We start from the raw sequence: 27,063 nt of genomic DNA, 5'->3' as shown, positions 1-27,063 counted from the left end.
ACCAGCTACAACGACCGTACGAAATCATTCTATCTCCAAAGAAGAACCTTCCTCATCCGTCATCACAAGCTAAACAGAGCACAGGCAACCACCCTTCGCCTGTTACAGACAAACACGTACCCCTCGCTAACACGTTACCACAGGATCTACCCAGACACCTACCGTAGCAACACTTGCAAGATCTGCAAGACTCAGACAGCATCGCTTTCCCACATGCTATGGGAATGTAAAGACCAATATCAGGCAATTATTACTGTGACACTCTCGTCTAGATGGCACGCCGCCCTGCGCACCTCCCACCTCGAGGACCAAGTCTGGGCTACCCAGCAAGCCTTCGAGGCGGCGAAGAAGCAAGACCTCGACGTGGCAGGCCTAGGTCCAGCTAACTAAACTGCTAGTTCCAATAAAAGTTTGCTCCTCCTCCTCTGTTGAAACTGTTACCCCCTTACTCAATGCGCTTCATTGGGATGTAAGGTATTATGAATAAATAAATAAACAAATAAATAAGTAAATAAATAAATAAACTGACGTTCCATTTATTCAGCTGCTACTGACATATTACCTCTATACTCAACCCTGCTCAGACGTTATTGTATTGCAAGTTACTTGGCGGTCGGTGTAAATTACATTTCACCTCAGAAATTTCCGCGCATTTCGTTTATACCGCTCTTTCGAGGTGACGACGCCTTAGCTATATTCGTTGCTTCAAATAATTTATCACCGTGTTAAATTTTCATGCTGCTTATGCCTTCAGGTAGTGAAGTTCTAGCGTTAGACGTTTCTCTTCCAGGCGGCTTACCACTGACATTAGTTGTTGCCAGCAGTATTCAGAAGACTAGTGGTGTTCTTCATTCAGTAATTACGTCTTGGTAAGAAATAAATAAATTTCTTTTGGGTATTCAAGTCTCATATTTTGTACGGTTTTAGGACGTCGTGCTGTTTTAATAGCGCTAAACGATTCTGGGATTAGGCTATTATTAATAATTTAATATGCATTTATACACGCGGAAACAATCTTGTGTTCGTTATGCGAATGCATCAAATGGCCCATTGAGTGAGAAAGATGGCGGCGTCTGTAGCAGCGAAATGGCACCCAAATTCCGATTGTATGCGACGCCAGGTCACGCGCGCCTCCACGGAGCATAGTGGGCGTATCGGAACACCAGCTGTACCGCTAGCGTGCCTGGTGTTGCGTAAGGGGAGAAGGCATCACCGCGACGCCAATCTCCAGGGCGTCTCGATGGATCAGATACGTCGACAAGACGCCGAAGACTGCTGCTGCTGCTACTGCTTGCTGGTTCAGGCAGCACGTATCGCTGTAGTACATTACTCGCAGCTCAAAACACGAAGGACCGCTCAGCGGCGTTCAATTGGACATTAATGCTTTCGCAATCACAACTCATAAGAAGTGTTTAGGTTTTCTCAGAGTTTTATTTTGATTTACGTCATGCCGGCAAGTAAAACTTGAAATGGAGAGGAAAGTAAGGTGGTTTCAATATCTAATGTAAAGGTGGGAGTAATGGTTAACTCTTCCGCCATCGAAAGAGCGCACCGTACTGGCAAACACCCTGAAAGTGTAGCGCCTCAGATAATTGTTAGGATCACACTCTTCAAAGTAAAAAAAAAAAAAACATTGTTTTGTATGCTGCTTCGAAACTAAAAGGCACTGGGTTTTCAATACGCGAAGTTTATTCGAGGAATGTGCGACAAGCTCGAGGCAGACTTAGAGCTCATGTTGGTGAACAGAATGTTAAGTATATCCTGAAGTATAATAAGTTACTAATAGGCGGTAGCACATATCTCTACAATGAAACTGACCATCATATTAAAGAATGCATGCTGTAGCTGAAACGGCACTTTTTTTCCCAACGTCAAAATTGTTCAGTGTTTGAGATAGCTAACGTTGGTTGTTGCTAACTGTCGAAGATTGAAAGACAAGGTTTTCGACTTCGCAACCCTAATTTCTATGTCGCAACTTCACATTGTTATCGGAACAGTCTATGTTGGTCCCTGAAATTTGTAATACTGAAATATTTCCCCTGGGGATAGCGTGCTTATCGCAGGCATCGTAATGCACATGGTGGAAGAAGAAGAAGAAGAAGAAGAAGAAATAGCCGTATTTAATCTCAAGCATGATGACGTACCCATTAAAGCAGTAGAACAACTTCACGTATATCTAACTCAATCTGCTTTGTTCCGGCTGGCTTTCTCGAAAAGGAACAGCTCTATTTTAGATTCTTTTTATCGGTCACCAAAAAAAAAACACGAGTGCAGCACCATTTTTAAGTGTGTCAAGATCGTTATGGTATGTGTCCTAAGAACCAATGCTATTTTCAGGTCACTTTAATAAGTCAGGTGTAGTGTGGCAAGATTATCACCCACTGTTGAGCGCACGTTCAGTTGTTCAGTCCACTTTCCACGAGCTAACATAACTACACGGATTTTAGTGACTTAGTGTGCTTGGTGCGCTACACAAGATATCTGTGAACATGAAGTACTGAAGGCAACTGTAGGATGCGATAGGCATCGGATGAATTCGTCATGTGCGAGGAAAGTTTTCGTTACTATAAAGGTAATTACACTGCAATGGTAAACGAATTCGACATTTTGGCCGCAGTTTCTGTGCTATAATTACGCAGTGGATATTGAAAACTTGTGGCGTATATTAAAAGAGAAACTTAGTTCTTTGATGGACAAAACCATCCTTCAAGGAGGTCTTCTGCAAAGCGTCGCATAGAAAAGCCTCGGAATAACAAGAACCTACGCGAGTCTACCAAGAAGAAAGCACGGCTGTTCAGAGAATACTGCCGAACCAAGAAGCAATATGTATCCAACCGACTGAATATTCTCGATTCCGAACTAAAGAAGAAAATGAAAATTGCAGGAGACAAGTACATGTTAGTTGTTGGAAGCAAAATCAAAATCTAATCAGAAGGAAGTGTGGTACTATATTTCGCAGCTTCAAAACAATACATAAATCAAAATGATTTTTCTAGTTTACCTGCTCTAATGCAGGAAGGAAACCTAGTAAAGTACGGCGCAGGCAAAGCTGAATGTTTTGTTAAGTACTTCCACTCTATTTTGCTCCCTAAACTATCCAAATACTGTTTTATATGCACCTAGGAAGCTACCGGTCCTAAGAGGCATAGTAGTAACCGAATCATTGCACGAACTCTCTTATGTAAGCTAGATCCACATGATGTTCATTGCCCCGATGTGATACCAGGTCATATGCACATACATCGCATTGCACAAATTTCACCGTATTTCCCTGGGATTTTTGAGTAATCGTTGTAGAGTAAAAAATTACGGAAGGAATGGAAAGTCTCCAAGTCACGACCCCACCTTAATATGACGACCGGAGCAATGTACGTAGCTACGGACTAGTCTGACTTAAGTGGTGCCGTAGAGCAGAGGTAGAATACCCGGCTTCTAATCTGAAGGGCGTAAGTTCGAATTCTCCTCCAGTCTACTACATTTCAGGCATTGAGTGGCGCATGACACTGTCAAAAAAACATTTCCGAGAGCTAGTGGGGCTATACTAATACAGGTGCAACCAAATTAGGAAGGCCCACTAAGCTTCAACAAAATCACTCCCGCACAAGAATAGGAATTGGCCTCCCTGGTGCAGTATTCTGCCACTACGTCCCTCATGACTTGTACAATTAACTCATGGTCCTCAGTCCCGAGCGGCTGCGGAACACCTGCCCAAAGCGGTGGTGAGACTTGCGACGCGGCAGAGGGTGCTAAGATGTCTTCCAGATAAGAGAGAATTCGGAGTAGGACTTCTAGTCCATAAGGACATAGCGGGCAACATTGATGAATTCTACAACATTAATAAGAGGGTAGCAGTCGTAGTAATAAAGCTGAATAGCAGGTATGAAATCAAGGTAGTACCAGCCTTCGTCCCAACATGAAGAAATAGAACAGTTTTATGAAGATGTTGAATTAGCAATGAGAAAGGAGCAAGCTCAGTATACTGTGGTCATGGGCGACTTCAGTGCAAAAATCGGGAAAAAACAGGCTGGTGAGCAAGCAATTCGCAACTACGGCATCGTTTCTAGGAACACTAGAGGAGAGATGTTGGTAGAATTGGCGGAAAGAAATAGGCTCTGCATAATGAATACCTTCTTCAGGAAGCGCAGCAAGAGGAAGTGGACCTGGAAAAGCCCTAATGGAGACACAAGGAATGAAATAGATTTCATACTCGCCGCCGATCCCAGCATAGTGCAGGATGTAGAAGTGTTAGGTAGGGTAAAGTGCAGTGAGCCTAAGTTAATGGGATGTAGGATTTCTCTAAATTTGAAGACAGGAAGAATAAAATTAGTCGGGAAGAACCAGGCCAACCTAGACGAAGTAAGCGTAAAAGCAGACCAATTCAGGCTAGTGCTCGCTAACAAATAGACAGCTTAGAACAGGCAGATGAAGACAACATAGATGCAATGAATGAAACCGTGACTAGGCAGATCTCAGAAGCAGCAATTGAAGTGGGAGGCAAATCATCAGTAGGTAAGTCCTCCTAAGTAGTAAAGCACCTATTAAAGAAACGGAAAAACATTGTCATACATTTCGTCAGATACATTTCGCTGAACTGTCGAAACTGATCAATGAGATGAAAGTAAGGGATATTCGAAATTGTAACGTGGAAAAGTTTGAGGAAGCAGTAAAATATGAACGCAGCATCAAATCAGTAAGAAAACTTGGCATAGCACAAGGCAAAATGTATGCACTGAAAAATAAGCAGGGTAATATCGTCATCCTGACCCGAAGTGTCCCCAGAGCAGCCAAGCTACTTTCATTCGAAGTAGTGATGAACAGGATACAGAGCTTCCTATAACTTGAGATGAAGTTAGAAGGTCCTTTAAAGACATGACTACGGGAAAAGCTGCTGGAGAGGATGGAATAACAGTCGATTTAATCAAAGATGGAGGAGATATCATGCTTGGAAATCTTGCGGCCCTTTATACACAATACCTCATGACTTCAAGTGTGCCAGAAAGCTGGAAGAAAGCCAACATTATGCTCATCCATAAGAAAGGAGAGGTTAAAGATTTGAAGAATAATAGACCCATTAGCTTGCTTTCAGTATTGTATACAATATTTACCAACATAATATCCAATAGAATCAGGGCAGCACTAGACTTCAGCCAACCAAGATAACAGGCTGGCTTCAGGAAGGGATGTTCTACGATGAATAATGTTCATGTCATCAATCAGGTAACAGAGAAATCTGCGGAATACAACAACCTCTCTTTATGGATTTCATAGATTATGAAAAAGCATTTGATTCAGTAAAGATACCAGCAGTCATAGAGAGATTGTGTAATCAAGGAGTACTGGAACCATACGTGGATATATTGACAAATATCTACAAGGATTGCACATTAACATTGATTGTTCCCAAGTTAAGTAGAAAGATACCTCACAAGAAAGGGGTCAGGCAAGGATACAAAATCTCTCCAATGCTATTCACAGCATGCTTAGAAGTATTCAAGCTCTTACACTGGGAAGGCTTACGAGTGAGGATCAACAGTGAATATCTCCAGAACATCCGATTTGCAGATGACATTGTCCTATTCAGCATCAATGGGGACGAATTACAGCACATGGTTGAGGACCTTATTCGAGAAAGTGTAATAATTGGGTTGAAGAGGAATATGCAGAAGACAAAGATAATGTTCAAGAGCCTGGCAAGGGAACAAGAATTCAGGATCGCCAGTCAGCCTGTAGAGTCTGTAAAGCAATACGTTTAACTACGTCAGTTACTGACATGGGACCTTGATCATGAGAAAGAAATTCACAGAAGAATAAAAGTGGATTGAAGTGCATACGGCAGGCACTGCCAAATTCTGACTGGCAGCTTACCACTGTCGTTGAAAAGAAAAGTGTACAATCATTGCATTCTACCGGTGCTAACATAGGGCAGAAACTTGGAGGTTAAGAAAGAAGCTCAATAAAAGGTTAGGGCCGCACAAAGAGCGATGAAACGAAAAATGTTAGACCTAACGTTAAGAGACAGGAAGAGAGTAGTGCCGATCAGAGAACAAATGGGGATAGCCGATAGTCTTGTTGACATTAAGCACTAAAAATGGAGCTGGGCAGGCCATGTAATGTGTAGCATGGATAACCGGTGGACCATTAGAGTTACAAAATGGATACAAAGAGAAGGGAAGCGCAGTCGAGGACGGCAGAAAACTAGATGGGGTGTTGAACTTAGGAAATTTGCCGGCGCAAGTTGGAATCAGCTAGCGCAATACTGGGGTAATTGGAGATCACAGGGAGAGGCCTTCGTCCTGCAATGGACATAAATATAGAATGACGATGACGAGATTAGCTGATAAGCCTCACGTACTCCCATTTGGTGTAAGACATTAGAATATGTGATGTACTCAGGTTTTATTAGGCACCTTTAAGAAGCTTTAGCATGAGCCCCACACCAACGTGGATTATTCAAATACATGTAAAAGGCAGCCACACTGTTCTGAGATAACCGCTGGACCGATTTTAAGCAAACTTGCTGCATTTGAGACAAGAAGTTATATTCTAGTTACTGTTGGAAGCGGAATTTCGTTTTAGGGCCTGAATTTTGGGAAAAGGATTTTCAAAAATTCGCATGTTCAAAAAAAAAAAAAACAGCGTAGCTTGCACTGGAGGCGCAATGCTAAAGAGACAGCGGAGCTGATGGGCACCTAGCTAGCCCTGGCTTTTGGTGTGCGCTAAGGACTACCAAGTCATCCCCACAATTTTGCGTAATTTATTGAATATTGGTCGATTAGCCGCCGAAGCGCAGATTCTCGCTTGGCCGCGTGGTGCGCTTTAAGATGAGCGGCTTCTTCTTCGGGTGTCCGAATGTTCTTTGGTCCTCCCATGTCGAGGCTATATGTACGCTCCACAGAGTCAGCGAGAGTTGTGCCGCCATCGCTGCGGCACCGAGCTTTATCTCCCCGGTGACGTCACGGCCAAGCTGCGCGTCCATACTTGCCGGGGCGTGGCTGGTCGAAACCTGCCTAACCTTAGCTGCCGACGCCGCAGCTCTGCGCGCTGCCTCGTTGGTGGTGCTACAATTTCTTTCTCTCTTTACCTCATTCTGATTTTCTCTTTCCCTCTCCCGTGCATTGCGCGCGCCGCGGGCATGCTCTCGTTCCCTCTACTTAAAAACGTCCGATGTCAAGGCATCATGTGCACGGCACGGAGAAGAGGCGATCCACACGCCGCTCCGCGAGGTGGTTGCTAGGCAACGGAGTGACGTCATAGCTCGGCGAGGCTTTGCGGAAGCAGGCAGTACTTTTTACGGTTAGCTAGAACAGCTTCGCTGTTAAAAAATAGAAGCGCGAAGATTACAAAAATAAAAGCTCTGCATCAAGAACAGATATCGCGGTTTTGCAAACGGCATCCATTAGATCATTGAAAGCGGAGAAATTCAAATCTGTCAATTTATATGGTACGCGAAGGTGTTACGTTGTGTACAAGGGTTCTGCAAGAACTGTATTTCGATATTACCAATTTTTAGATTCATTTCTAATATATCAATTTTGTCCGCTTTAGATGTACGAATAGATGCAATTCTATGAATACTGATACCACTTTTCCTCGCTGAGTTAGAGTTGTAAACTTCATGGTTTTGTTTTCTGAATGTTTGCGATGCTTGCCTATTTTTAATAGAAAATTGAGCACCTCGATAAAAATTCAAAGCAAGAAGAAAGTATGTTAATTTTTTTTCTTTAAAAGCAACAAACCTCGTCATGTTCGATGCAGTGGTTGCCAAAAAAACCGAATTATCCTTTTACATGTATTTAGATAGTCGCACCCGAGCTAAAGCTCGCTCTTACGATTACAATTTTTTCGCGGAGGGCCAGCACGGTTTTTGATCAGGCCTATCTTGCACAACGCAACTCGCTTAATTTATTTATGATTAGGGTTCAACAACTGTCTGCATGTTTATGGAATTTTTTTAGATTAAAAAAAGTGTTTGACGAAGTAGCCCATGGTTTGCAGTTAAAAAAAAACTGCCGTTTCTTGGCATGCCACGGTCACTTGTTGGATGGCCCGAAGATTATCTTAATGGTCATGAACAAAAAATTGCTATAAACGGCTCTTTATTATCCCCACTATGTGTCATATTCGGTGTACCACAGGATTTAGTGCTCGGTCCGTTACTTTTTATGACTGCTATTATTGATTTGACTGATGGAAATTAATAAACTATTAGGCTATGAGCCGCCGATTGCCTGCTATATCGCCCGGTCACATGCCAAGATGGCACAAATGTTCTACAAACTGATCTGAGCAAATTTTTTGCTTGGTACGATAAATCGAAGAAGAATGTAAACGCAGCAACGTGTTATCAATTTTTTTCGCAAACGAGAGAACAAATGTTCAAAATGCGCATTTTTGAACGAGGAATTGGTTCAGTGTTAGATAATAAGTACCTCGGCGTCACAATTACTTATAAACTGGACTGGGCTGCGCGTGTGGATATTGTAAAAAGCAAGGCTACGCAGATGCTGTACTTCTTTCAGCGAAATTTCATGCATGCACCACAGTGATTAAAATAGACATCGTCATTTATTATTATAAAGCCCATTGTTGAGTATCCACCCATGACATGGAATCCGTATACCGGAATCCTTACCCCCAATCTAGAAAGGGTTCAGAAGTGCTTCGCAAGCTTCATCACGGGCAATTATAATTGTTTTGTGCGTTAGTAGCTTTAACGTCGCCGATGGCTTCGGCAAGATACTATTGGAACCTCCCAAGGGGTGACACCACGTCAGAAACGCCAGCTGTTTTGTACAAGCCAGCCTGACCGCAAGCGAAAAGACACTGGTGACTATGAAGACGAGTAAACACTAATCGACGACGACAACCAGGCGAATCTTACAGGCCTAAATATGAATGAGGGTGGCTTCCGAATTGTGCGCCATCGTTAAGACAGGACGGAGGGCATTCCAGTGTTGATCACTGCAGCATCCGAAAGAGTTGATTTAAGGCAAGTTAACCCTATTGCCCTGTGTTCTGAAGTTGAAAATATTCTCGGTGGAGCACCAGTCAAGAGCGATTTCACAGCACAGGGAGCATTGCACTTAGATATAGAGGCAGAAGGACAAACCAACGTCCTTGTAGAGACCAAGAATATCGGCGGCATAGCCATATCTGCCCTTGTCCCACACAGCTATATGAAAAAACGTGTATTGTTAGAGGAGTGTCAAAATGATACTCGGATGAAGAGCTGCTCACCTACCCGAGACCTCAGGAGTATTCCATGCAAGAAGAATCATCCGTCGGGTCCAAACCTCCTCATCTGAATGGGAGTAAAGGCGCACAAATTCCGCGGTTCTCACTTTTGCTCCAAATTCTGAACGCCCGGAGAATATCAACCTCGTTTTCACAAGACACGAACTTATCGACTACGTGGAGACACCACTACACTGTTTTAAGGGTCAGGATTTCGGGCATGTAGCTAAGTACTTTCGTGGGGAACAAAGGTGCTAGCGCTATTGGGGGCCTCATGACTTTATGACGTGTGCAAGTAAAGGGAATTTCGTGTGTGCAAATAGCGGCGGCGACCATCCTGCTAGCTATGGCCGATGTCCTGCGCGGACAGCTGCTCAGTGAAGGAATAAGATCTTTGTTTTCGGTCCAAAGAATGCAAGCGCGCCATCTAACACGAAGAAGACGTCCAGCGTGCCACAAATAACTGGTTTGGAAACAGAGTACACATCTAATTTCCCACGTCTCACACCAATAAACGAAGTTATTGAGCCAACGCAAACAGTCATCGCCGCTGAAAAAGCTGTTCCAAAAGATTCCGAAAAGCGCACCTATGCGGCCGCAGTGAACCGACCACTTGGAAGCAGTCCGCAGGAAAACTGCCAGCATGTGATACGTGCTTGGTTCATGGCACTACGTTCACACGTCGCGAAATTGCCGGCGAGTTCAACGAAGGATATGCTCGAAGCAGTGCTGGCTGTTGAATCAGTAATACTCTGATTCAGCCAGTAATACTCAGGTATTCAAAGGGAAGTTTCGCAGCTACAGACACCGGAGGCGTTTTCGCTTAATGGGTTATTTGACGATTTCGCATCCATTATTTCATTGAAGTCAGCCACATACCCAGTGGCCCCATACACACATCGGTCCACATGAGAAGACTACAGATCTTCCGGATGGGCCCACGCAAACGGCCCGATGCCAAACAGATAACATTGACAGAAAACTGGGCTACTTTCGAAAGGAACACTTCACATTAAAATAAAATTATCGTGCCTAACGTCAGGAAACAGCCCTCTTGGTTATGGATGATGCTGTACTCGAGGACTCTGGACTCATTTCGATCACCTGATGTTCCTCAATGAGCACATAAAACGTCGAACGTGAGCGCTTTAATGCATTATCTTTTTTCGGGTACTTCACCCACTTTCTGGGGGCTATGCATTTATCCATCAATGTATGTTTGTATCTAACCATTTTCACGTCTAAGTGAGTCCCTGGGCAGTCAGTGGTCGAATGGGTGGCGTATCCGGCTACTCTGCTGAGGTAACAGGGACCGAAACCAACCATCGGGCCAACTAGGGTCACTGAGTATGTCACATTGTGTACATGTCTGTACATCCTGCTCTTCAAATAGCCTCTTTTACGCCGACATGGTAACTATGGACGCTGGACTGGGTAGCTGCGACTACTGAAAGAAACTATTCGACGGCGACTTGGAATACTGCGTAGTTGCCACTTGGTCTGTGCTTATCTCCAACAAACCTTTTTCATGTCAACTTGGGTAACCGGATATATGCTAGTCGGTGTGTGTCACTCGTCAATGAACGTCGTTGACTCCAACTCGGGTAACTATGTATGTGACACTGGTAATGTGCCGCTCTGCAATGACGGAAAATATCCCTTAAATTTATTCTATTCTGAGCGGAATCGAACCGACATCCTCAAGGCTCCTCAAGGACTGTAAGCCCATGCAACCCGTGCAGGCTGCTGCAAAAAGCACTGGGTATGTGCCGCTTTTCAAATAGCACCTTTCGCGTGAACGATTTTTCAAGCTGCGTCATGAATGCACTAGGTATGTCACGCTCTTTAATTAACCTCTCCCTGACTTGGGTCACTGAGTATTGACGCTTTCGCGGAGCAGTTTCCTCTAGAGGAACGAGATGGCGCTTTCGGCGGCGCGCCATACGTTGCCTCAGCGAATGCGCACGAATATGAAACCATTACTGCTTCTGCCCTGCTACTGTGCGATCAGCTGTCGGAAATGCAACTGGGTGTGTGCTAATGCACTGTGCCCAATTCATGCTGTAAAATGTGCAATGATAGAGGGAAGGTGTGTGCGGTAGTTAGCTGGAAAAATAGTGATTCGCATATAAAGAATGCGAATGTAAGGAATATATAAGGAACGGAATCAACCTGTGTCGCCGGTACTACATTAGGACTGCTCGTGTTGCCGGCCCTTCGCCATGCACGACTTTCCTCGAGGATAAAAAAAGATGATTCATCCGCCAGCGCTGTATATAGCTAACCTCCAAAGAATGGACTTCTATTCCGTTACGTCGGCACTTAAGGCTTATTCACACCACGCCGACTTGACACCGATTTTGGTCTGCCGACTGTTGGTGACCGCAGTTTACAGGACGGAAAACGCCGGTGGCAAGCTGTTTAAAGGAAGAAAAATGCTGTCACCAACTGTCGGCAGCTAACCAAAATCGGTTTCGTGTCGGCCTGGTGTGAATCAGCTTTAAGAGTAAGTACCGCTCGTTAAAATTACTCCATCTCCCGCTAAAGGGAACCATGTGTGAATGCGAAGCAGCGGGGAGATGGTTAGCTTGAGAGGGAGATGGTTTCGCGACAGCGGCCCGAGCGCTCATCGCGGCGCTGCACAGGAGAGAGAATGAAGCGCGCGCGCTCCGTCATTTTCATACCGCGGAACTGCCGTGGCGCCCCAGCGGAGTATGCAGCTGTCGCACCACCTGTCGTGCGCGCCGCTCCGGATTCCTAGAGGAGAGAAAGGGGGGAGCGTAGGAGAGGAGAGAGAGGGGGAAGGGACGCGCAGGTGCTGTGGGGGTGTGGGACGCGGGACGGATGGACAGAGCCGCCGGCAAGAAATGCTTCAGATTTAAAAACAAGTATAGTGCCACTTACTGGCACAGTAAGTTTCTCTCACGTTATCTATACACATCCACCCCTACTCGCAGGCAAACTTACGCCCACCCTATCGCCAACATGTCAATAATAAGTGAATGGGCGATCACTTGAGTCAATGTGCCGAAGCATGAGTGACGGCGACTACACCGACAAGACACGAATGTTGGAAGCTGAAGGTTTTGTGACGTTGCACAGAGTAAGCGAGGGACTAGCGATAACACGTCTTTGCTACAAGCTATATCACAAAGTACAGAACATTAACATTCCAAGCTTTGTGCGCAACAAGAACAAATCTATCGCAGCAGAGCACACCCGCAAGCGATTCGGCTGAAAAACATTCAAATAGTGGCCGCACCGAGGAACATTACTGCAGTCATAAACATGACAAGCCACTGCTTCAATATGTTTGCCAAATAAAGAAGGAAGAGCACACTGATCCTGATTTAATTCATAAGCGGAAGTATAGACAGCTTGAAATACATTTCTATCCCCGCTTTTAGTACAAACACTGTATACGCTGCTCGCGCCGTTTCGACAAGGCGTAATGAGCTATGAAAGCCCTTACATGCCCTCTAAAGTTGTGTCCAAGGCTTCGTGTCGCCGATATGCGTCGAAACGGAGGTTTGCTGCGCCGCACCGGCGTTGCGCGCTTGCATTGTAAACACGGTGGAAACGGAGGCAGCGAGGCGAGTAATGGAAGTGTCACCACGTGACCAAACATGGCAGCACCCACAGGAGCGCCGGGAAAAGGGTCAATATGCAGCTGAGATGGCGGCAGGTGAGGGAACAATCCTTAGCGTTCGCTGGCCGCGGCGAACCAGGCTTCTCGTTTAGGTGGAAATTCACCCGGACCAGGACGAATTCTTCCTCAACAGCGAAGCTTTCTTTCTCCAGGAGTACGATATTCGAGTCGTCTACCGCTGTGGACGCAAGCACACTGACGCAGATGCCCTGTCCCTTTCGCCTCTACCTCCCGACTCGGCCTGCGGAACCACTTGCGATCACCCCCTATCATCTCTTGACCTTGACTCGATTGGCACCGAAAATCGCCGTGACCCGTGGACCGCTTCTCTTTTCGCCTATCTTTGTGGATCGTCGACCACTCCTGTATCCCGATCCCTCCGACGCCAAGCTGTTCATTTCGCCATTCGTGATCAGCTGCTTCACCGACGCAACTACGCTCCCGAAGGCCGTAGATGGCTACTAGTCATTCCCCTCAGCTTAAGATCCCAAATCTTTGCCTGTTTTCACGACGATCCGCAGTGTGGCCACGCCGGAGTTTTAAGACTTACGAACGTATAAGCCATGGCTACTGCTGGCGGGGAATCTACACTTTTGTACGAAAGTTTCTTCAGTGGTGCCCTGACTGTCAACGTCACAAATTACCACCTTTACGTGCGTCTGGCACCTTGCAGCCGCTTCCGTGCCTTGCCAAACCCTTCGATCGCGTAGGCATTGACCTCTATACGGCGCGCTTCCCATGACACCGGATGGCAATCGGTGGATCATAGTTGCTGTGGACCATTTTTCACGCTAAACGCCGAAATTACTGCTCTACCGAATGCTACAGCGCGGGATATAGCCTCTTTCGTCCTGCATCGCTTCGTCCGTCATGGCGCACCTCGAGAACTTCTCAGTCATAGAGGTCGCGCCTTCCTCTCCGAGGTCTTCGAAGCTATGCATTCGGAATGCCACATTATTCATCGAACGAGCACGGCTTACCATCCGCAATCTAACGGGCTCACGAAACGGTTTAACCACACTCTCAGTGATATGCTCGCGATGTACGTGGCATCTGATCATGGCAACTGGGACCGCGTACTTCAGTTTGTAACGTTCGCATACAACACCGCGATACAAGCTACAACAGGATTTTCACCTTTCTTCCTCCTATATGGACGGGAGCCATTGCATACCATCGACACTCTCCTTCCATACCATCCTGACGCTTCTGAGTGCCCAACTGTGTACGAAGCTGCCCGACAAGCCGAAGGTTGCCGCCAGCTCGCGCGCACCTTCACAAGAACAACAGCGCCAGAAGGAAGGACGTGCTGACTCACTGCCCAGTCCCACGTATGCTCCAGGGTCTCTTGTATTGCTGGCTGTTCCTTGCCAAATCCCAGGCTTTTTCTCAAAACTCGTTCCAAATTACGAAGGGACTTACCCCGTCTTAGTGCGAACGTCCCCGATGAATTTTCTCCTCGAGCCACTTTATCCATCTGACGACATGCACCGGCGTGGACGTGACCTCGTCCACGTGGCGCCTCTCAAGCCCCACCATGACACTCTGCCAACAACCTCTTAGGTCACCAGGATGGCTCTTTCTCTGCGGGGGCGATTGTGAAGAAGACGCGCCTCCGTCCAGTGGCATCACCAATGTTCAGCCCGCTCTGCTCGCCCTGTTGGTGGCTGGTGTTTTTGGAGAGGGTTCTCCACGCTGCCTCGCCGTTCTTGGAACTCGTAGCGTCCTTGAAGGACACCGTCAATAAACCTCTTCCCAATATATATATACAAACACTTCGATTAACAGCCACATTGAATAATTACAATCTGAACAGTTATCCCTGCTGTTTATACAAAAATTAAATTATTTTGAATGCAGCACAATGAATAGTGTAAGCAGTACACAAAAGCTCGGGCTCAGTCGCCGCTCATAAAGAGCAAAGCTTTCTCGAAGTCATCAGCACAAACGACATCTGATGGCAAATTGTTCCACTGAACAATCCTTCGCGGAAAAAAAAGAATATTTGAATATGTTTGTCCGAGCAGTGTATGGGAGCAGGTTATGCACATGACGATGCCTGGATGCACGTTGTAAGAACGGCTGTATGTACGTCTGCGCAGGTATATTTATTTTCCTATTGTAAACGGAATGCAATAAATTTGGGTGCACGATTTTTTGGCGATTTTCAAGGACAGGAATGTTATTTTCCTTCATTAAATTGGTAGGAGAATCTGTTGATCGAAACTTTTAAAAAATAAAACGTACAGCGCGTCTTTGAACCATCTAATTTTTTGAATATCTTTTTTGTAGAAAGGGTCCCAAACCACTGATGCATATTCTAGCTTAGGTAAAATGTACATTTTATATGCGAGCATTTTCAATTCGGGAGGTGCTTTTTTGAACTTGTGTCTCAAAAAACCAAGTTTTCGTGAATCTGATGCACATACGTTTGTTATATGCGTGGACCATGAAAGCGTGTTAGTAATGGTTTTCCTAGGTATTTATATTCATTTACATCATGTACTTGTGTTCCCTCAACGCGGTAAGTAAACGTGAATGGTTGTTTTTTTCTTCGTCACGCATAGAACGACCGTTTTATCGGGGTGTAATGCCATTGATGACCGGGTGCAACATTCACTAACTTTTGTTACGGCGAAATCCAAGTCAACCTCATCTTTTTGACAGGTTACTTTCTTATACAGAACGCAGTCGTCAGCGAACAATCGGATATTAATATTAGAATAAACCATATCTACTAAGTCATTGATATATATTAGGAAAAGAATCGGCCCTAGTACACTTCCTTGAGGAACCCCCGAAGATACTGGTAATATGTTAGCAGTGTGTCCCCCCGCATCAACAAACTGAGCGCGATTTGAAAGATAAGCATCTATCCAATTTATGATGGAAGCTGGAAGATTAAGGTTTCGGATATTCAGGAGAAGTTTTACATGAGGAACACGATCATATGCCTTGATAAAGTCCAAAAAAATTAAATCTACCTTACCAGACGAATAAAGTGTCAATGCGATATCGTGCATAGTTGTTACGAGCTGCGTGCACGTTGATAACTGTTTTCGAAAGCCATGTTGAGCTGAAGACAACAGGTTATTACTTTCAAGGAAATCGGTAATAAAATGAGCAATGATATGTTCGAGTACCTTGCACCACGCTGACGTCAGAGAAATTGGGCGATAGTTTTCTTTCAGCAGATGATCTCCTTTCTTGTGCACAGCTACAACTGTGGTGAGGCGCCAATCATCTGGTAAGGTCACCGTTTTGATCAATTCACAGAAGATAGTAGTTAAGATATGCGATACTAGTTCTGCATATCGACGCAGGAAAGAATTCGGAATTCCGTCAGGGCCCCCAGAAGATTTTTCTTTGATATTCAGTAACAGAGAAAACACACCTTCAAAGGTTATGAAATCAGGATCTAGCGAGGATGGAACAAGACCAGGATTTGTCTTTTGAATAAAACACAGAATGAAAGTAGTCGTTCATTATGTTAGCAATTTCTGTTAGGTCTGTAACTGTTATGTGGTTGTGTTTTATTTTTTCTAGATGAGAAGTTTTATTTCCCAGATAGCGCCAAAATTTTTTCCGGGTTACTCTTTAAGTAACTTGGCAAGGTTGATGAAAAATATTTATTTCGAGATGCAGATAGTGCGCAAGAAACTTCAACTTGAAGTTGTTGAATGAGGTCGGGGTTTCTGCTTGATTTCTTTTTAGCTCTCTTTAGCCTTCGTTTAATGTGTAGAATGTCGCGGGTAATCCAAGGAATTGTTCGCCTCGTTTTAATACGTCGATCAGGAACGAAGGCATCCAAACAGTGCAGTAAAGTGCTCTTAAAAGAAAGCGACAAAGAAATGGCATCAGTTTGGGGTAGCTGGTCGACTAGCTGCCACAATACATCAAGAATAGATTCGTCATCAGCTTTTGCCATGTCCTTTACTGTTTTCTGTACAGATGTGTGCCTGATATTCAAATTTGTTCCATCCTGGCTGTAGAATTTTTGTACAATGTGCGTGCGGTGTATATTACACGCTTGCATGTTTTCATTTAACATTTTTCCATTGTGGAAGTGTATGAGAGCGTAAGCTTTTGGGATTGTTATCCCCTATGAAAATTATCGAGCTGCTTCATGCACAATGTTTTTCGTATTCTGTCTTTGCAAAAAATAAAAATAAAATAAAAGGCTTATGAGATTATTGTGTGGTGGGTGTAAGTGTATTTGTGGACAGGCTGTAGCATCCATTGTCAAACACGCTTGCATTGGCACATTCTAATATGCAATTTAAGAAAAAAGGAAGTCACTTCTTTTTTTAGATCTTGCACGAGCCACTCCTTCCTCAATATACGAAAGCCCAACCAGTAATATGCACCGTCTTTGTTAAATGGAATTGGAATAAAAAAGGCATTTGCTAAGGTTTTCATCTGCAAACTGTATTAGTGATGCTGTAATCCAAGATAAGATCCCTGCCTTCGTCCCGCCTAATAAATTCCCATTTTAAAGAGTTTTTACATAGCTGATGTGCTTTCTCATCTCGAGTTCTAGCCATGAACAGCCACTTTGCTCTAGTGCATTGCACATCGCAAGCTTGCGCCGTTTCATTTGTTAATTCATATCGCGGCAACACTAAATACGCGCAACGATGATTGAACGGTTTTCTGAGTGTGAATGGAAGCAGCGATAAGCATAAAAACAACAATTTTCAGTGCTGTCCCTATTTTCTTTTGATCGAGGGGTAGCACGTGGGCTAACACTTGTATTGTTTTTGTGCTTGGCTGAGCGGCTAGACCGGACGAAACAAATTGTGTGCTCGAGGGTAACTAGAGTTGGGTTTGAGTGGTGCCCGATCGATCCGTGTTCACGTCTGCGTAAGATACCTTCATGTTAGCGAAGCATTAAGCCTGGTACACTCATCACTGTAATCTGAAATAACAAATTTACTTCGGGCTTTAAGTTTTACTCACTCCACTATGAAAGAAAATTTAGGGGAGGCAGAGCAATGTAAAGCCGCCAGCGCCGCTAAACAGGAACCGCCGACCGCGGCGCCATCTATCGGCTCTCAGCAGAGCTCCTTGGTGCGCCCGCGCGCTGCCGAACATATTCTGGACGCTTGCGCACGCGCAGTGTCAACAACTAAATTTTCTTACACCGTGCACATACACGCAGAGGTGGGTTGGCCAAGAAGCACGGAAAGTACTATCATGCCAACACCACCAACTCTTCGAGAATATCACCGCGTGTTCATAGTTTTTATAATGTCCATTCTACCTAGTTTATGCCCACAAAGGGGGATCGGCCGAAAAGCGGTGCCCTGGCAGTTATACAACAAGTAAGAAGAAATTAAGAAATACAAGCCAATCCAAGACTTCTGGTATTGCGTAGCACGAATCCGAGCGCGCAAACGAGCGCGGCAGTTTCCTTTGGGCCACAGACGCAGGAATTGAATGGGAAAATTTGTAACATTTGATCACCAGCTTTCACGAAAGCTTCGCATCGCACAGATTGCCATGTGTGCCGTGGATGTGCAGTAATATTTACTCCATTTTGTAGGTTGTCCTGGCGGTGTTTTGCAGCGAAGCTGTTAAGATGGTCATCGCTGGTCGCGTCCGGCAATAGAAAAAAACTCTCATTTGCCGTATGCTGTATGTTCGAGTGAAAGAGCCCGAGGGCGAGGGACGCGCGCTTTCACGGGGAGCGAATGCAAGGCGGAGAGGAAACGCCACTTCCCAGTGGAAGGGTAGCGGTGGGCGTGGAGGGCATCAAGGCATCATAGACTGTGCGTGTGCGTGCCCGCTCTCCCAATGCGCGCATGTGCGCAGCCTAGGGTGCCTACGTGCAACGCCGTTTTAAACGGTGTTGCATGTAGGCTTGCTAGCCCTGCCGGCTTCTTCCGTCTATGGCGCCGACTCTCTCTGGGCTCTCGCCCGCCTCTCCCCTAACAGTGGGCCTCTTCCATTATCAGTCCCTCGCAGTCCCAGACTGCTTAGGACTGCTGTGCCGCATTCGATTTTGCTCGGACCGTTTCCGAAGCTCCACCCACTAGTCCGAGAGTTGTCCGCGTTCGCTTTTTCACGGGCCAGAAGTTCCGGACTGCCCGCGGACTGTTGTAGCTATCAGCAGATGTTTGCTCGGACAAGCGCAAGTAGCTAGCAGACGACGGCTGTCTTAAAAAGATGTGCGAGGTATTTGACGCCGTGTTGTGAAAGAAGCCGTGCGGTTCTGCGTACTTTGAGTGCTCTACACGGCAACTTGTGCGCATTGAGTTATCGCTTCTGTTACATCTGTGCTTTGTGTGCCATCATGCATGTTTTTCACAAGCCGTTTAGTTGCCGTAGCTTTAGTCTTCGTCTTTTTTAACGGAGAAGCACAGCAATCGGATGCACATGCTTGCTTTTCCTAATGTGTTTCGCGAAATTTGTCATGATCATTGCTATATACGCAGAAAGCTGGTAAATTTTGCTTTTCAGGTAAGTGAAACTAGCGTGTGATGAAACATATATTGCGTGTGGCCATTTCACGCCGGTAGCTGGGGTGGTATACAACAGGAGCTTCGTGAATTGCTGTTGATATATATTGTCACGCGGTTGGACGACAAGGTGAACAAGATGACAAGGTGGTTTAGTCCTGGCTCAAAACCGTCCAGTCGGCTCCTCTACTTTCTCGTCTTCTCCGTGTGCTTTCTCCCCAAAACGCTAGGTGGTATTATGTTGAGTCTCTCCGCAACAATTTTAGGGCCAATAAAATTTTCACCGACACCACGATCTTGCTTATGTCGTGTGAGAATTCCGCTTACATTTGTCAGTCAAAGATCTAGCTAGCGCGACGTAAACTGCGCTTTGCGAACACGTTGTACGAGCTGAGGCCACGGTTCCACTGTGCAAGCTTTATGGTTGTGTCGGCGACGTGACGCCTGAGACTGCACCACGTCATGGGCCGCGCTAATCAAAATGCTGGGTAGAGGGCAATCTACGTGTAGCAAAGAGCAGACAACGGCAGCCAGCAGAGTGACTTCCGGTTGCGGTGCTTCGACTGAAATCCCCGACAGCTGTATCACATGACAGTGACGCGTTCTTCTGTGAGGGCTAGTCATACCGGAAACCACGGACTGTTTGCGGACAGCCCGGGATTGCAATATCGAAGAGGCCCAGTGTCGACAACGGCGTTTAGCCCTTCCGTGACGTAGCCAGCGTTTTGACACAGGTTGTGTGCGGTCACACAAACAACGCGCACAACTGTTGTCGACGGCAGCGGCGTTTTGCCCGCGTTCGCACCGAACGCGCGCGGCGTTGGTGACTTTGTTTATGAAGAACGTGCCAACCTTTGCTGTACACCCTATGGCGGTGTACCGTAGCCACCAAAATGCCATGTTCTCTGTGGTCACTAAATAAGTGAAAACCACAGGATCATATATATTTCTCATTCTTTAATAACTCAAATAACCAATTGCATCATCACATCTTAATACTCATAATTGGAAATAATAATTCCCACCGTGGTACAGCTTCGCCGGTCTTCTATCTCCACCCCACTGGAAGGGCTGACAGACAGACAGACAGACAGACAAGAAACCTTATTTTGTCCTAAGGGACTATGTCGTAGTCGCGGGCCGCACCTGCACCGGGGGCGGAAGACCGTGATCTTCGGCCCTTTCGCAGGCCCTTTGGACAGCCCGAAGCTGGATTGAAAGGTCGTCGCTCTTGACGGCTTCTTCCCAGTCTTCTTGCCTGTTAAAAGGCGAGTGGTGCAATGCTGAACATTGCCACAGCATGTGATTAAAGGTGGACCTTTCCTCGCCGCAGTCGGGGCAGCGGGGATCCACACCCGGAGTGTAGTGGCTCAGCCTAGATCGAGACAGAAATGAGCCCGTCTGCAGCATTCTCAACACCGAGGCCTGGGGTCTGCCGAGCTTCGGGTGAGGAGCCGGGAACTGCCTGCGTCCCAGCTGGTAGTGAGCCGTGATGTCGTGAAAAGTAAGCAGCGGGTCCGTGGTCCGGTCGATCCCCTGCGAAGCCGGGCCCCTCAGACCGGCGCGGTTGACGAGACCTCGCGCCTGGTCGTGGGCCAGCTCATTGGGGTTGATCGAGCCGGGAGAGACGTTCCGGCCCATGTGAGCCGGGAACCAAGTGATGACGTGACGGACCGTGTCTGGCTTGCGGGTCCTAAGCACCGCCGCAGCCTCGGCCGAGACCGAGCCGGCGAGAAAGGCCATCGCCGCCGACCTGGAGTCTGTGAAGATCTGGGTGCGCCCGGGATCGCACAGAGCCAGCGCCACTGCGACTTGCTCTGCGACGGACGCCGTCGAGTGTTGGATGGACGCTGCGTTCAGGAGTTTGCCCTGGGGGTCAACCACCGTGACCGCGTACGAGTTTGATCTGGGATACTGCGCCGCGTCGACAAAGGACGCGAGCTCTGGGTTCTGCAGGGCAGTCTTGATGAGTGCTCGGGCCCTGGCTGCGCGCCTGGCCTCGTTGTGTTGTGGGTGAACATTCCTCGGGAATGTGGAGACTCTAAAGGCGTCCCTTTCTTCCTGTTGGAGGGGGACGGCGCACGACTCCGCGGCCATGGCGGTGAGGCCCGCCATCTCGAGTATTCGGCGGCCGGACTTGCTGGCCGACAGGCGAACGATCTGTGCCGTTTTCTGTGCTTCTACGATTTCGCTCAGGGTGTTGTGGACCCCGAGCTGCATCAACTTATCCGTGCTGGTCGTCACAGGGATACCGAGCACTCGTTTAATGCTCTTCCTGATGAGTGCGTCAATCTTGTTTTCCTCAGACCGCGACCAGTTTAGTGCGGAAGCCACGTAGTTGATATGGCTCATGAGGAAGGCGTGGTAGATCCTTAGGAGGTTGGCTTCGCTGATGCCACCCCTCCGGCTCGTCACTCGTGAGACGAGTCTGAGCATGTTTTCCAGTCTTCGCCCTCAGGCGCGCGATTGTTTGCATGTTGCTGCCCTTTGCGTTGATGACCAGTCCGAGCACCCTGAGATAATCAACCCTCGGGATGTGCTGACCCGTCTTCGTTCTGAGATCGATCGGTACTTGATTAAGCGGCATGTCGAACTTGCGGCCCTTTCTGTCGGGCCGGTACAGCAAGAGCTCCGACTTGGTCGGCGATAGGACCAGTCCCGTGCCCTCGAGGAATTCTTCCGTGACGTCCAGGGCCTCTTGGAGAGCCTGCTCCACCGCTGCGTCCGACCCGCCCCCGCACCAGATGGTGATGTCGTCCGCGTAGAGAGCATGATTGAGATTCACGCCCCCGATTCGGTTGAGTCGGACCGATAGGTCTCTCATGGCGATGTTGAAGAGTAGTGGGGATAGCACCGCACCCTGAGGCGTGCCGCGGGCTCCCAGCGCGTATCCGTCCGACTTGATCTCGCCCAACTTGATCGTGGCCTTACGATCCCTGAGGAAAGAGCTGACGTACGCGTGAAAGCGTTCGCCGAGGTTCAAACTCGACACAGAGTCGAGGACGTGCTTGTGTTTGACGGTGTCGAAAGCCTTCGCGATGTCCAGCGCCAAGATTCCTCGGACGTCTCTCGTGACCACGTCGACTATCTGCCTCTTGATCAGTAGCATGACCTCTTGAGTGGACAGCGAGGGTCTGAAACTGACCATGTTCGGCGGGAGGAGATGTCGTTCCTCGACATACCTCGATATTCTGTTGTGGATGACATGCTCCGCCACCTTGCCCACGCAGGACGTGAGCGAAATGGGTTGCAGACTGTCTATGGCCGGTGTCTTGCCTGGCTTCGGAATTAGGATCACTGTGGCTTCCTTCCAGGCACCCGGTACGGTGCCGGCCGCCCAGGCCTCGTTGATTTCATTGGTGAGCAGTTCGATCGAGTCGTCATCCAGATTTCGGAGGAGTCTGTTCGAAATTCCATCCGGCCCGGGAGCCGATCTTCCGTTGAGGCCTTGAAGGACCTCTCTGACTTCCGAGACAGAGAAGGGGGCGTCGAGGTCCTCGTCTGCTTTGCCGCCGTAGGCCGGGTAATCTTCCGGCCCGGACTGCCCGATGGGGAGGTAGCGACGCGCGACTTCGTCCATCACTTCGTTCGTAGATGCGCCTTCGCTACTGAGCTTGTGAACCAGCCTGTCGATGGCCATAGTGTGGTTTCTCTTGGACTGTGTGTCGTCCAGTAACTGCTTGAGGAGGTTCCACTTGCCTCCCGCGCGCATCTGTCCGTCGACCGACGCGCAGATTTCGTTCCATTGCTGCTGGCCGAGCTCCTTGCAGTGCGATTCGATCTCGCGGTTGAGGGCCGCGATCCTCTTCCGGAGGTTTCGATTCAGCTTCTGCGTCTTCCATCTGGCCGTGAGGGAATTCTTGGCTTCGACCAGGTGCGCCAATCGAGCGTCCATGCGGTCGAGCTTTAGGTCCGTTTCGACGGTCTTGGTGACTGCAGCCACGTCCTTCTTGAGCTTCGCCACGAGGTCCGCGAAGGTCTCGTATTCTTCGTTGTCGTCCTTCCTTCTCTTGCGGAAGGCGTCCCAGTCCACTATTTTGAAGGCCCTCTGCGGGGCCGCGCAGACCGGTAGGGAGATTTCCACGATGTAGTGGTCACTGCCTAGGTTCTCTTGTAAGTTATGCCACTCCGCTCTCGGCGCGTTCTTGACGAAGGCCAGGTCCGGGGTAGTGTCTCTCGATATCGAGTTTCCCATGCGCGTGGGGTAATGGGGGTCGGTGATCAGTTCTAGGGAGCTGTCTGTTACTGCCTGCATGAGTCTGCAGCCTTTGGGAATGCTTCTCACGTAGCCCCAGGCTTCGTGCGGCGCGTTGAAATCACCGGCCATAACGAGCGGCGTCTCTCTCGCCTTGGACGACGCCTTGGTCGTTAGGCTGTTGAAGGTCTGCCGGTTGTCCCTAGGAGAGCAGTACACATTCATAACGTAGACGCTGTTCTTGAGCCAGCTGTTGGGTATTATCTCGACGAGGGACGCTTCCAGCTTGGTGTTGCCAAGGCGCAGATCGTGCTCCTGGAAGGCACACTTCTTTGCAATGAGTGTCGCGATTCCATGCCCGTTCTCCGCTAACGAGGAGACGGCTCGGTACCCCGGGAGGGTAATTGTTTCCATTCCCGTTTCTTGTAGCAAAATGACGTGCGGCCTCTCTTGCGGCTCCCGGGTCTTGATGAACTGCACCAGTTGAGGCCTGCGCCTCCGGAAACTGGCGCAGTTCCACTGCCACACGATGAGCTTACTGTCCGGTCGCGCCATGGTTGGGCTTGTTGGACCGGAGGTGGGCTGGCATGCCATCTTGCTCGTCAGCCTGCGACTGCTGGTTGTTTTCTAGCATTTCACTGGACATCGCCTCCGGCCTGGCGGCGTCGCTGTAGTGTACGTCACAGCGCTTGGCAAGCTCGTTCTCGAGCAGTTGTACTCTGAATAGAAGGGTCTGGTTGCTCTGTACCAGCTCGGTAAAGGATTTCTGCATGCGGTCCAAGGACCTCTGCATGGCAGCCTCCGCCGTGCTCACGTCCTCAACCGTACCCTGGGAGGAGGTGGCTCTGCGCTTGGCCGCCCTTGCTGTGGCTCCTTCTTCCGCAGAAGGTTGCCTTGCCGCGGCCGCTTGGGCAGCGCTGGCGTTTCGGAATGCCTCGAAGTCGGCCTTCATTCTCTGGATTTCCTCCTTGAGACTGGCGTTTTCATCAACTGCGCGATCCTGGGATCGTGCGCCCGCTCGCTCGCATGTGAGGCGGCATGTTTCGTCTGGCCCGTCGGCTTCATCTGTTTCACTTTGTCGGCCCAGGTGGGACCTCCTGGGATGCGCGCTTTAAAGGACTTGGAGCGGCCCCTAGATTGAGAGCGCCCTCCTTGCACGGAGCGCCCCCGGGAGCGGGAGCGCCCTCTGGAGCGGGAGCGCCCCCTCGAAGAACTCCTCTTCCTTAGCGCTGACGTCAGTGCCTGGCTCTCCTCGTATGCCGCGTTGGCGCCCTTCTTGGCGGCGGCAGTTTTCTTCCGCCGGCGTCTTCGGCGTCTCTGCCTAACGACATATGGCGTTTGGAAGCGATGCTCGCACTTACGGTCAGCCGTTGGGTGAGGGCCCCCGCATATGCCGCATCTCGCCTCACACTGATGGTCTTCGGTGGGGGACGCTGCTCCGCTTCCCCTGCACTTCTTCACACTTGGGGTCGGACATACATCGGCCCTGTGGCCCAGTTCCCCACAACCGTAGCACACATCCACTTGCCTTTTGTATAGAGCGCAGGGCAGCATGCCCGCGCCGCACATGACAAAGTTCGGCACCCTCAGTCCGTCGAATAGGACGATAACCGTGGTGGTGGTCTTGATGCGACGCACCTCCAATGCGGTGGGGTTCCGGTGGTTTACAATCATTGAGTGGAGCTGAGCGTCGTTGAACTCGGCGTCGACTCCCCTCACAACACCCTTGCACGTATTGTCCGAGGCGGCCATGTACGCGGCCACCTCAAAGACCCCTTCGCGCAGGCGGATCTGTTGAACTATCGCGTAAGCACGCGCATTCCTTTCTTCTGGTGTTGAGACAACGTAGATGTTTTGCACGTTGTTAGGGCAGACGATGTCTTCGCCTACCTCTTCGGGGGAAAGCGCCGCCGCCATAGCCAGCGCTTGTGCCACCCTAATAGTGCTGATCTTTTTCACGTCGAGGCCACCCCGTGGCCTAACGATGACTCGAATATGGTCCCGAGGCAGGTTCGGGAGCCTTGAGGCGGCGGCCAGCTTCTTCAGCGCGTTCCGCGGGGCTGCCGTGCGGCGGCCGCCCCTGCTGCCTCCCTGCTTTACCGGGCTCGGCGTCGACTTGGGAGCCTCTTGCCTTGCCTTCTTATTCTTGCCCGTTGCCGTGGTCCAGCCGGGGCACCTTGCTTCTTCGGGGGTGATTTATACCCCCTCCACCATCTCGACTTCGGGCATGATGCCCCACCACCACCGAGTTAGGCCGAGGCCTAGCCCGTTCTCGTCACCGGTGTTAGCCCGTTAGGGTTAGCTCCGCACGGCGTCGCGAAAAGTTCGAAGTCGTATAATAGTTCCAAAAAGCACCTACCGAAATAAATCCGGTATCGGCTTGATCACCGCAACAAACTGCGTTGAATGGTGCACAATAATCAAGGGTTTTCGCGGACTTTACCACCGAAAACATTTGAGGAAACGGGAGCCGATGTTTGCGCGTCCGCACTTCCCGGCGGACTCGAAGGGCTGACAGTTTTCTTTTTAGGGTTTTCTACTTCAGTCAAAGAAGCTAAGCTTTCTTTGCATACCTTATCTGGTTTTGAAGTAACCGCTAAGGTCGTTACCTCGCATGGATGACTGTGCACAACCTGAAAGTCAATTCAAAATAGGCTTCAAGGTATTTGCCAAAGTGGAAATATAGTTCGATTGTGTCGGTATCTAAGGTCGTTTCCAATTCTGCATGCACATTCATTTTCAAGAACTGTAGCTAACCTTCATTAACGTCGTTGGTTTTGCAACACAGGACATAAGGGGCTTGGACGCTGAATTCTACCTAACTAGTGGTTTTCTCGTACAGTCCCAATCGTCGAAGATATCTCGTTATAACAGTGAAATAACTCAAAGAGCCGTTAACATGAAGTACTCGACATAACTCCTCTCTGCAACAGCAGCTTTATTTTCAGAAGTAATACAGCGTGCAATGCCCGGCGTCGGCAAGAAAGCTTGTCGGCGAGATTCGGAAGCACAGGGAAACCCATGTGAACAAGATGCGGCAGAAACACGGTGGGCATGGCTTTGGTCACGGAATGAAGATCAGCAGCACACCTTCATTTTCATTGTCGGTACGTACTATTTACAAAGTACGGTATCTTCCGTTTACACCCGAACTTTACTTGTCAAGCATGATAATTCGTAGACTATCATAGTTTACGGCTGTCTGTATGCACTGCTCTTAACGCAACGGGCAGTAAACGTTATGCTAATGTTGCCTAATTTGGTCATCGACCATCGTGGTGCCAAGCCTGAGAAGCTCCTTTTTGCGCCAGCGTTTCGTGACGACCGGTGCCCTTCTACCCGAAGGAGTTGTCTTGCGTAGTACGTCGCGCCTGCATATCATACTCGTGTGTAGCTTGAGCATCGTTAGATGAGCTTGCACGGACACGCCTACGTAGTTGCCTAGCGTGTGTGTGTGTGAAGGCTTCCTAGTTGTCAGTGCTTCGGCCGCAGGGCGAAAGGCGCTGAGCCGTGCTCCCTAAAGA

This window comes from Dermacentor silvarum, chromosome 10, assembly GCF_013339745.2.
Source record: "Dermacentor silvarum isolate Dsil-2018 chromosome 10, BIME_Dsil_1.4, whole genome shotgun sequence".
Taxonomy (NCBI): domain Eukaryota; kingdom Metazoa; phylum Arthropoda; class Arachnida; order Ixodida; family Ixodidae; genus Dermacentor; species Dermacentor silvarum.
Note: the sequence above shows the minus strand (reverse complement) of the source record.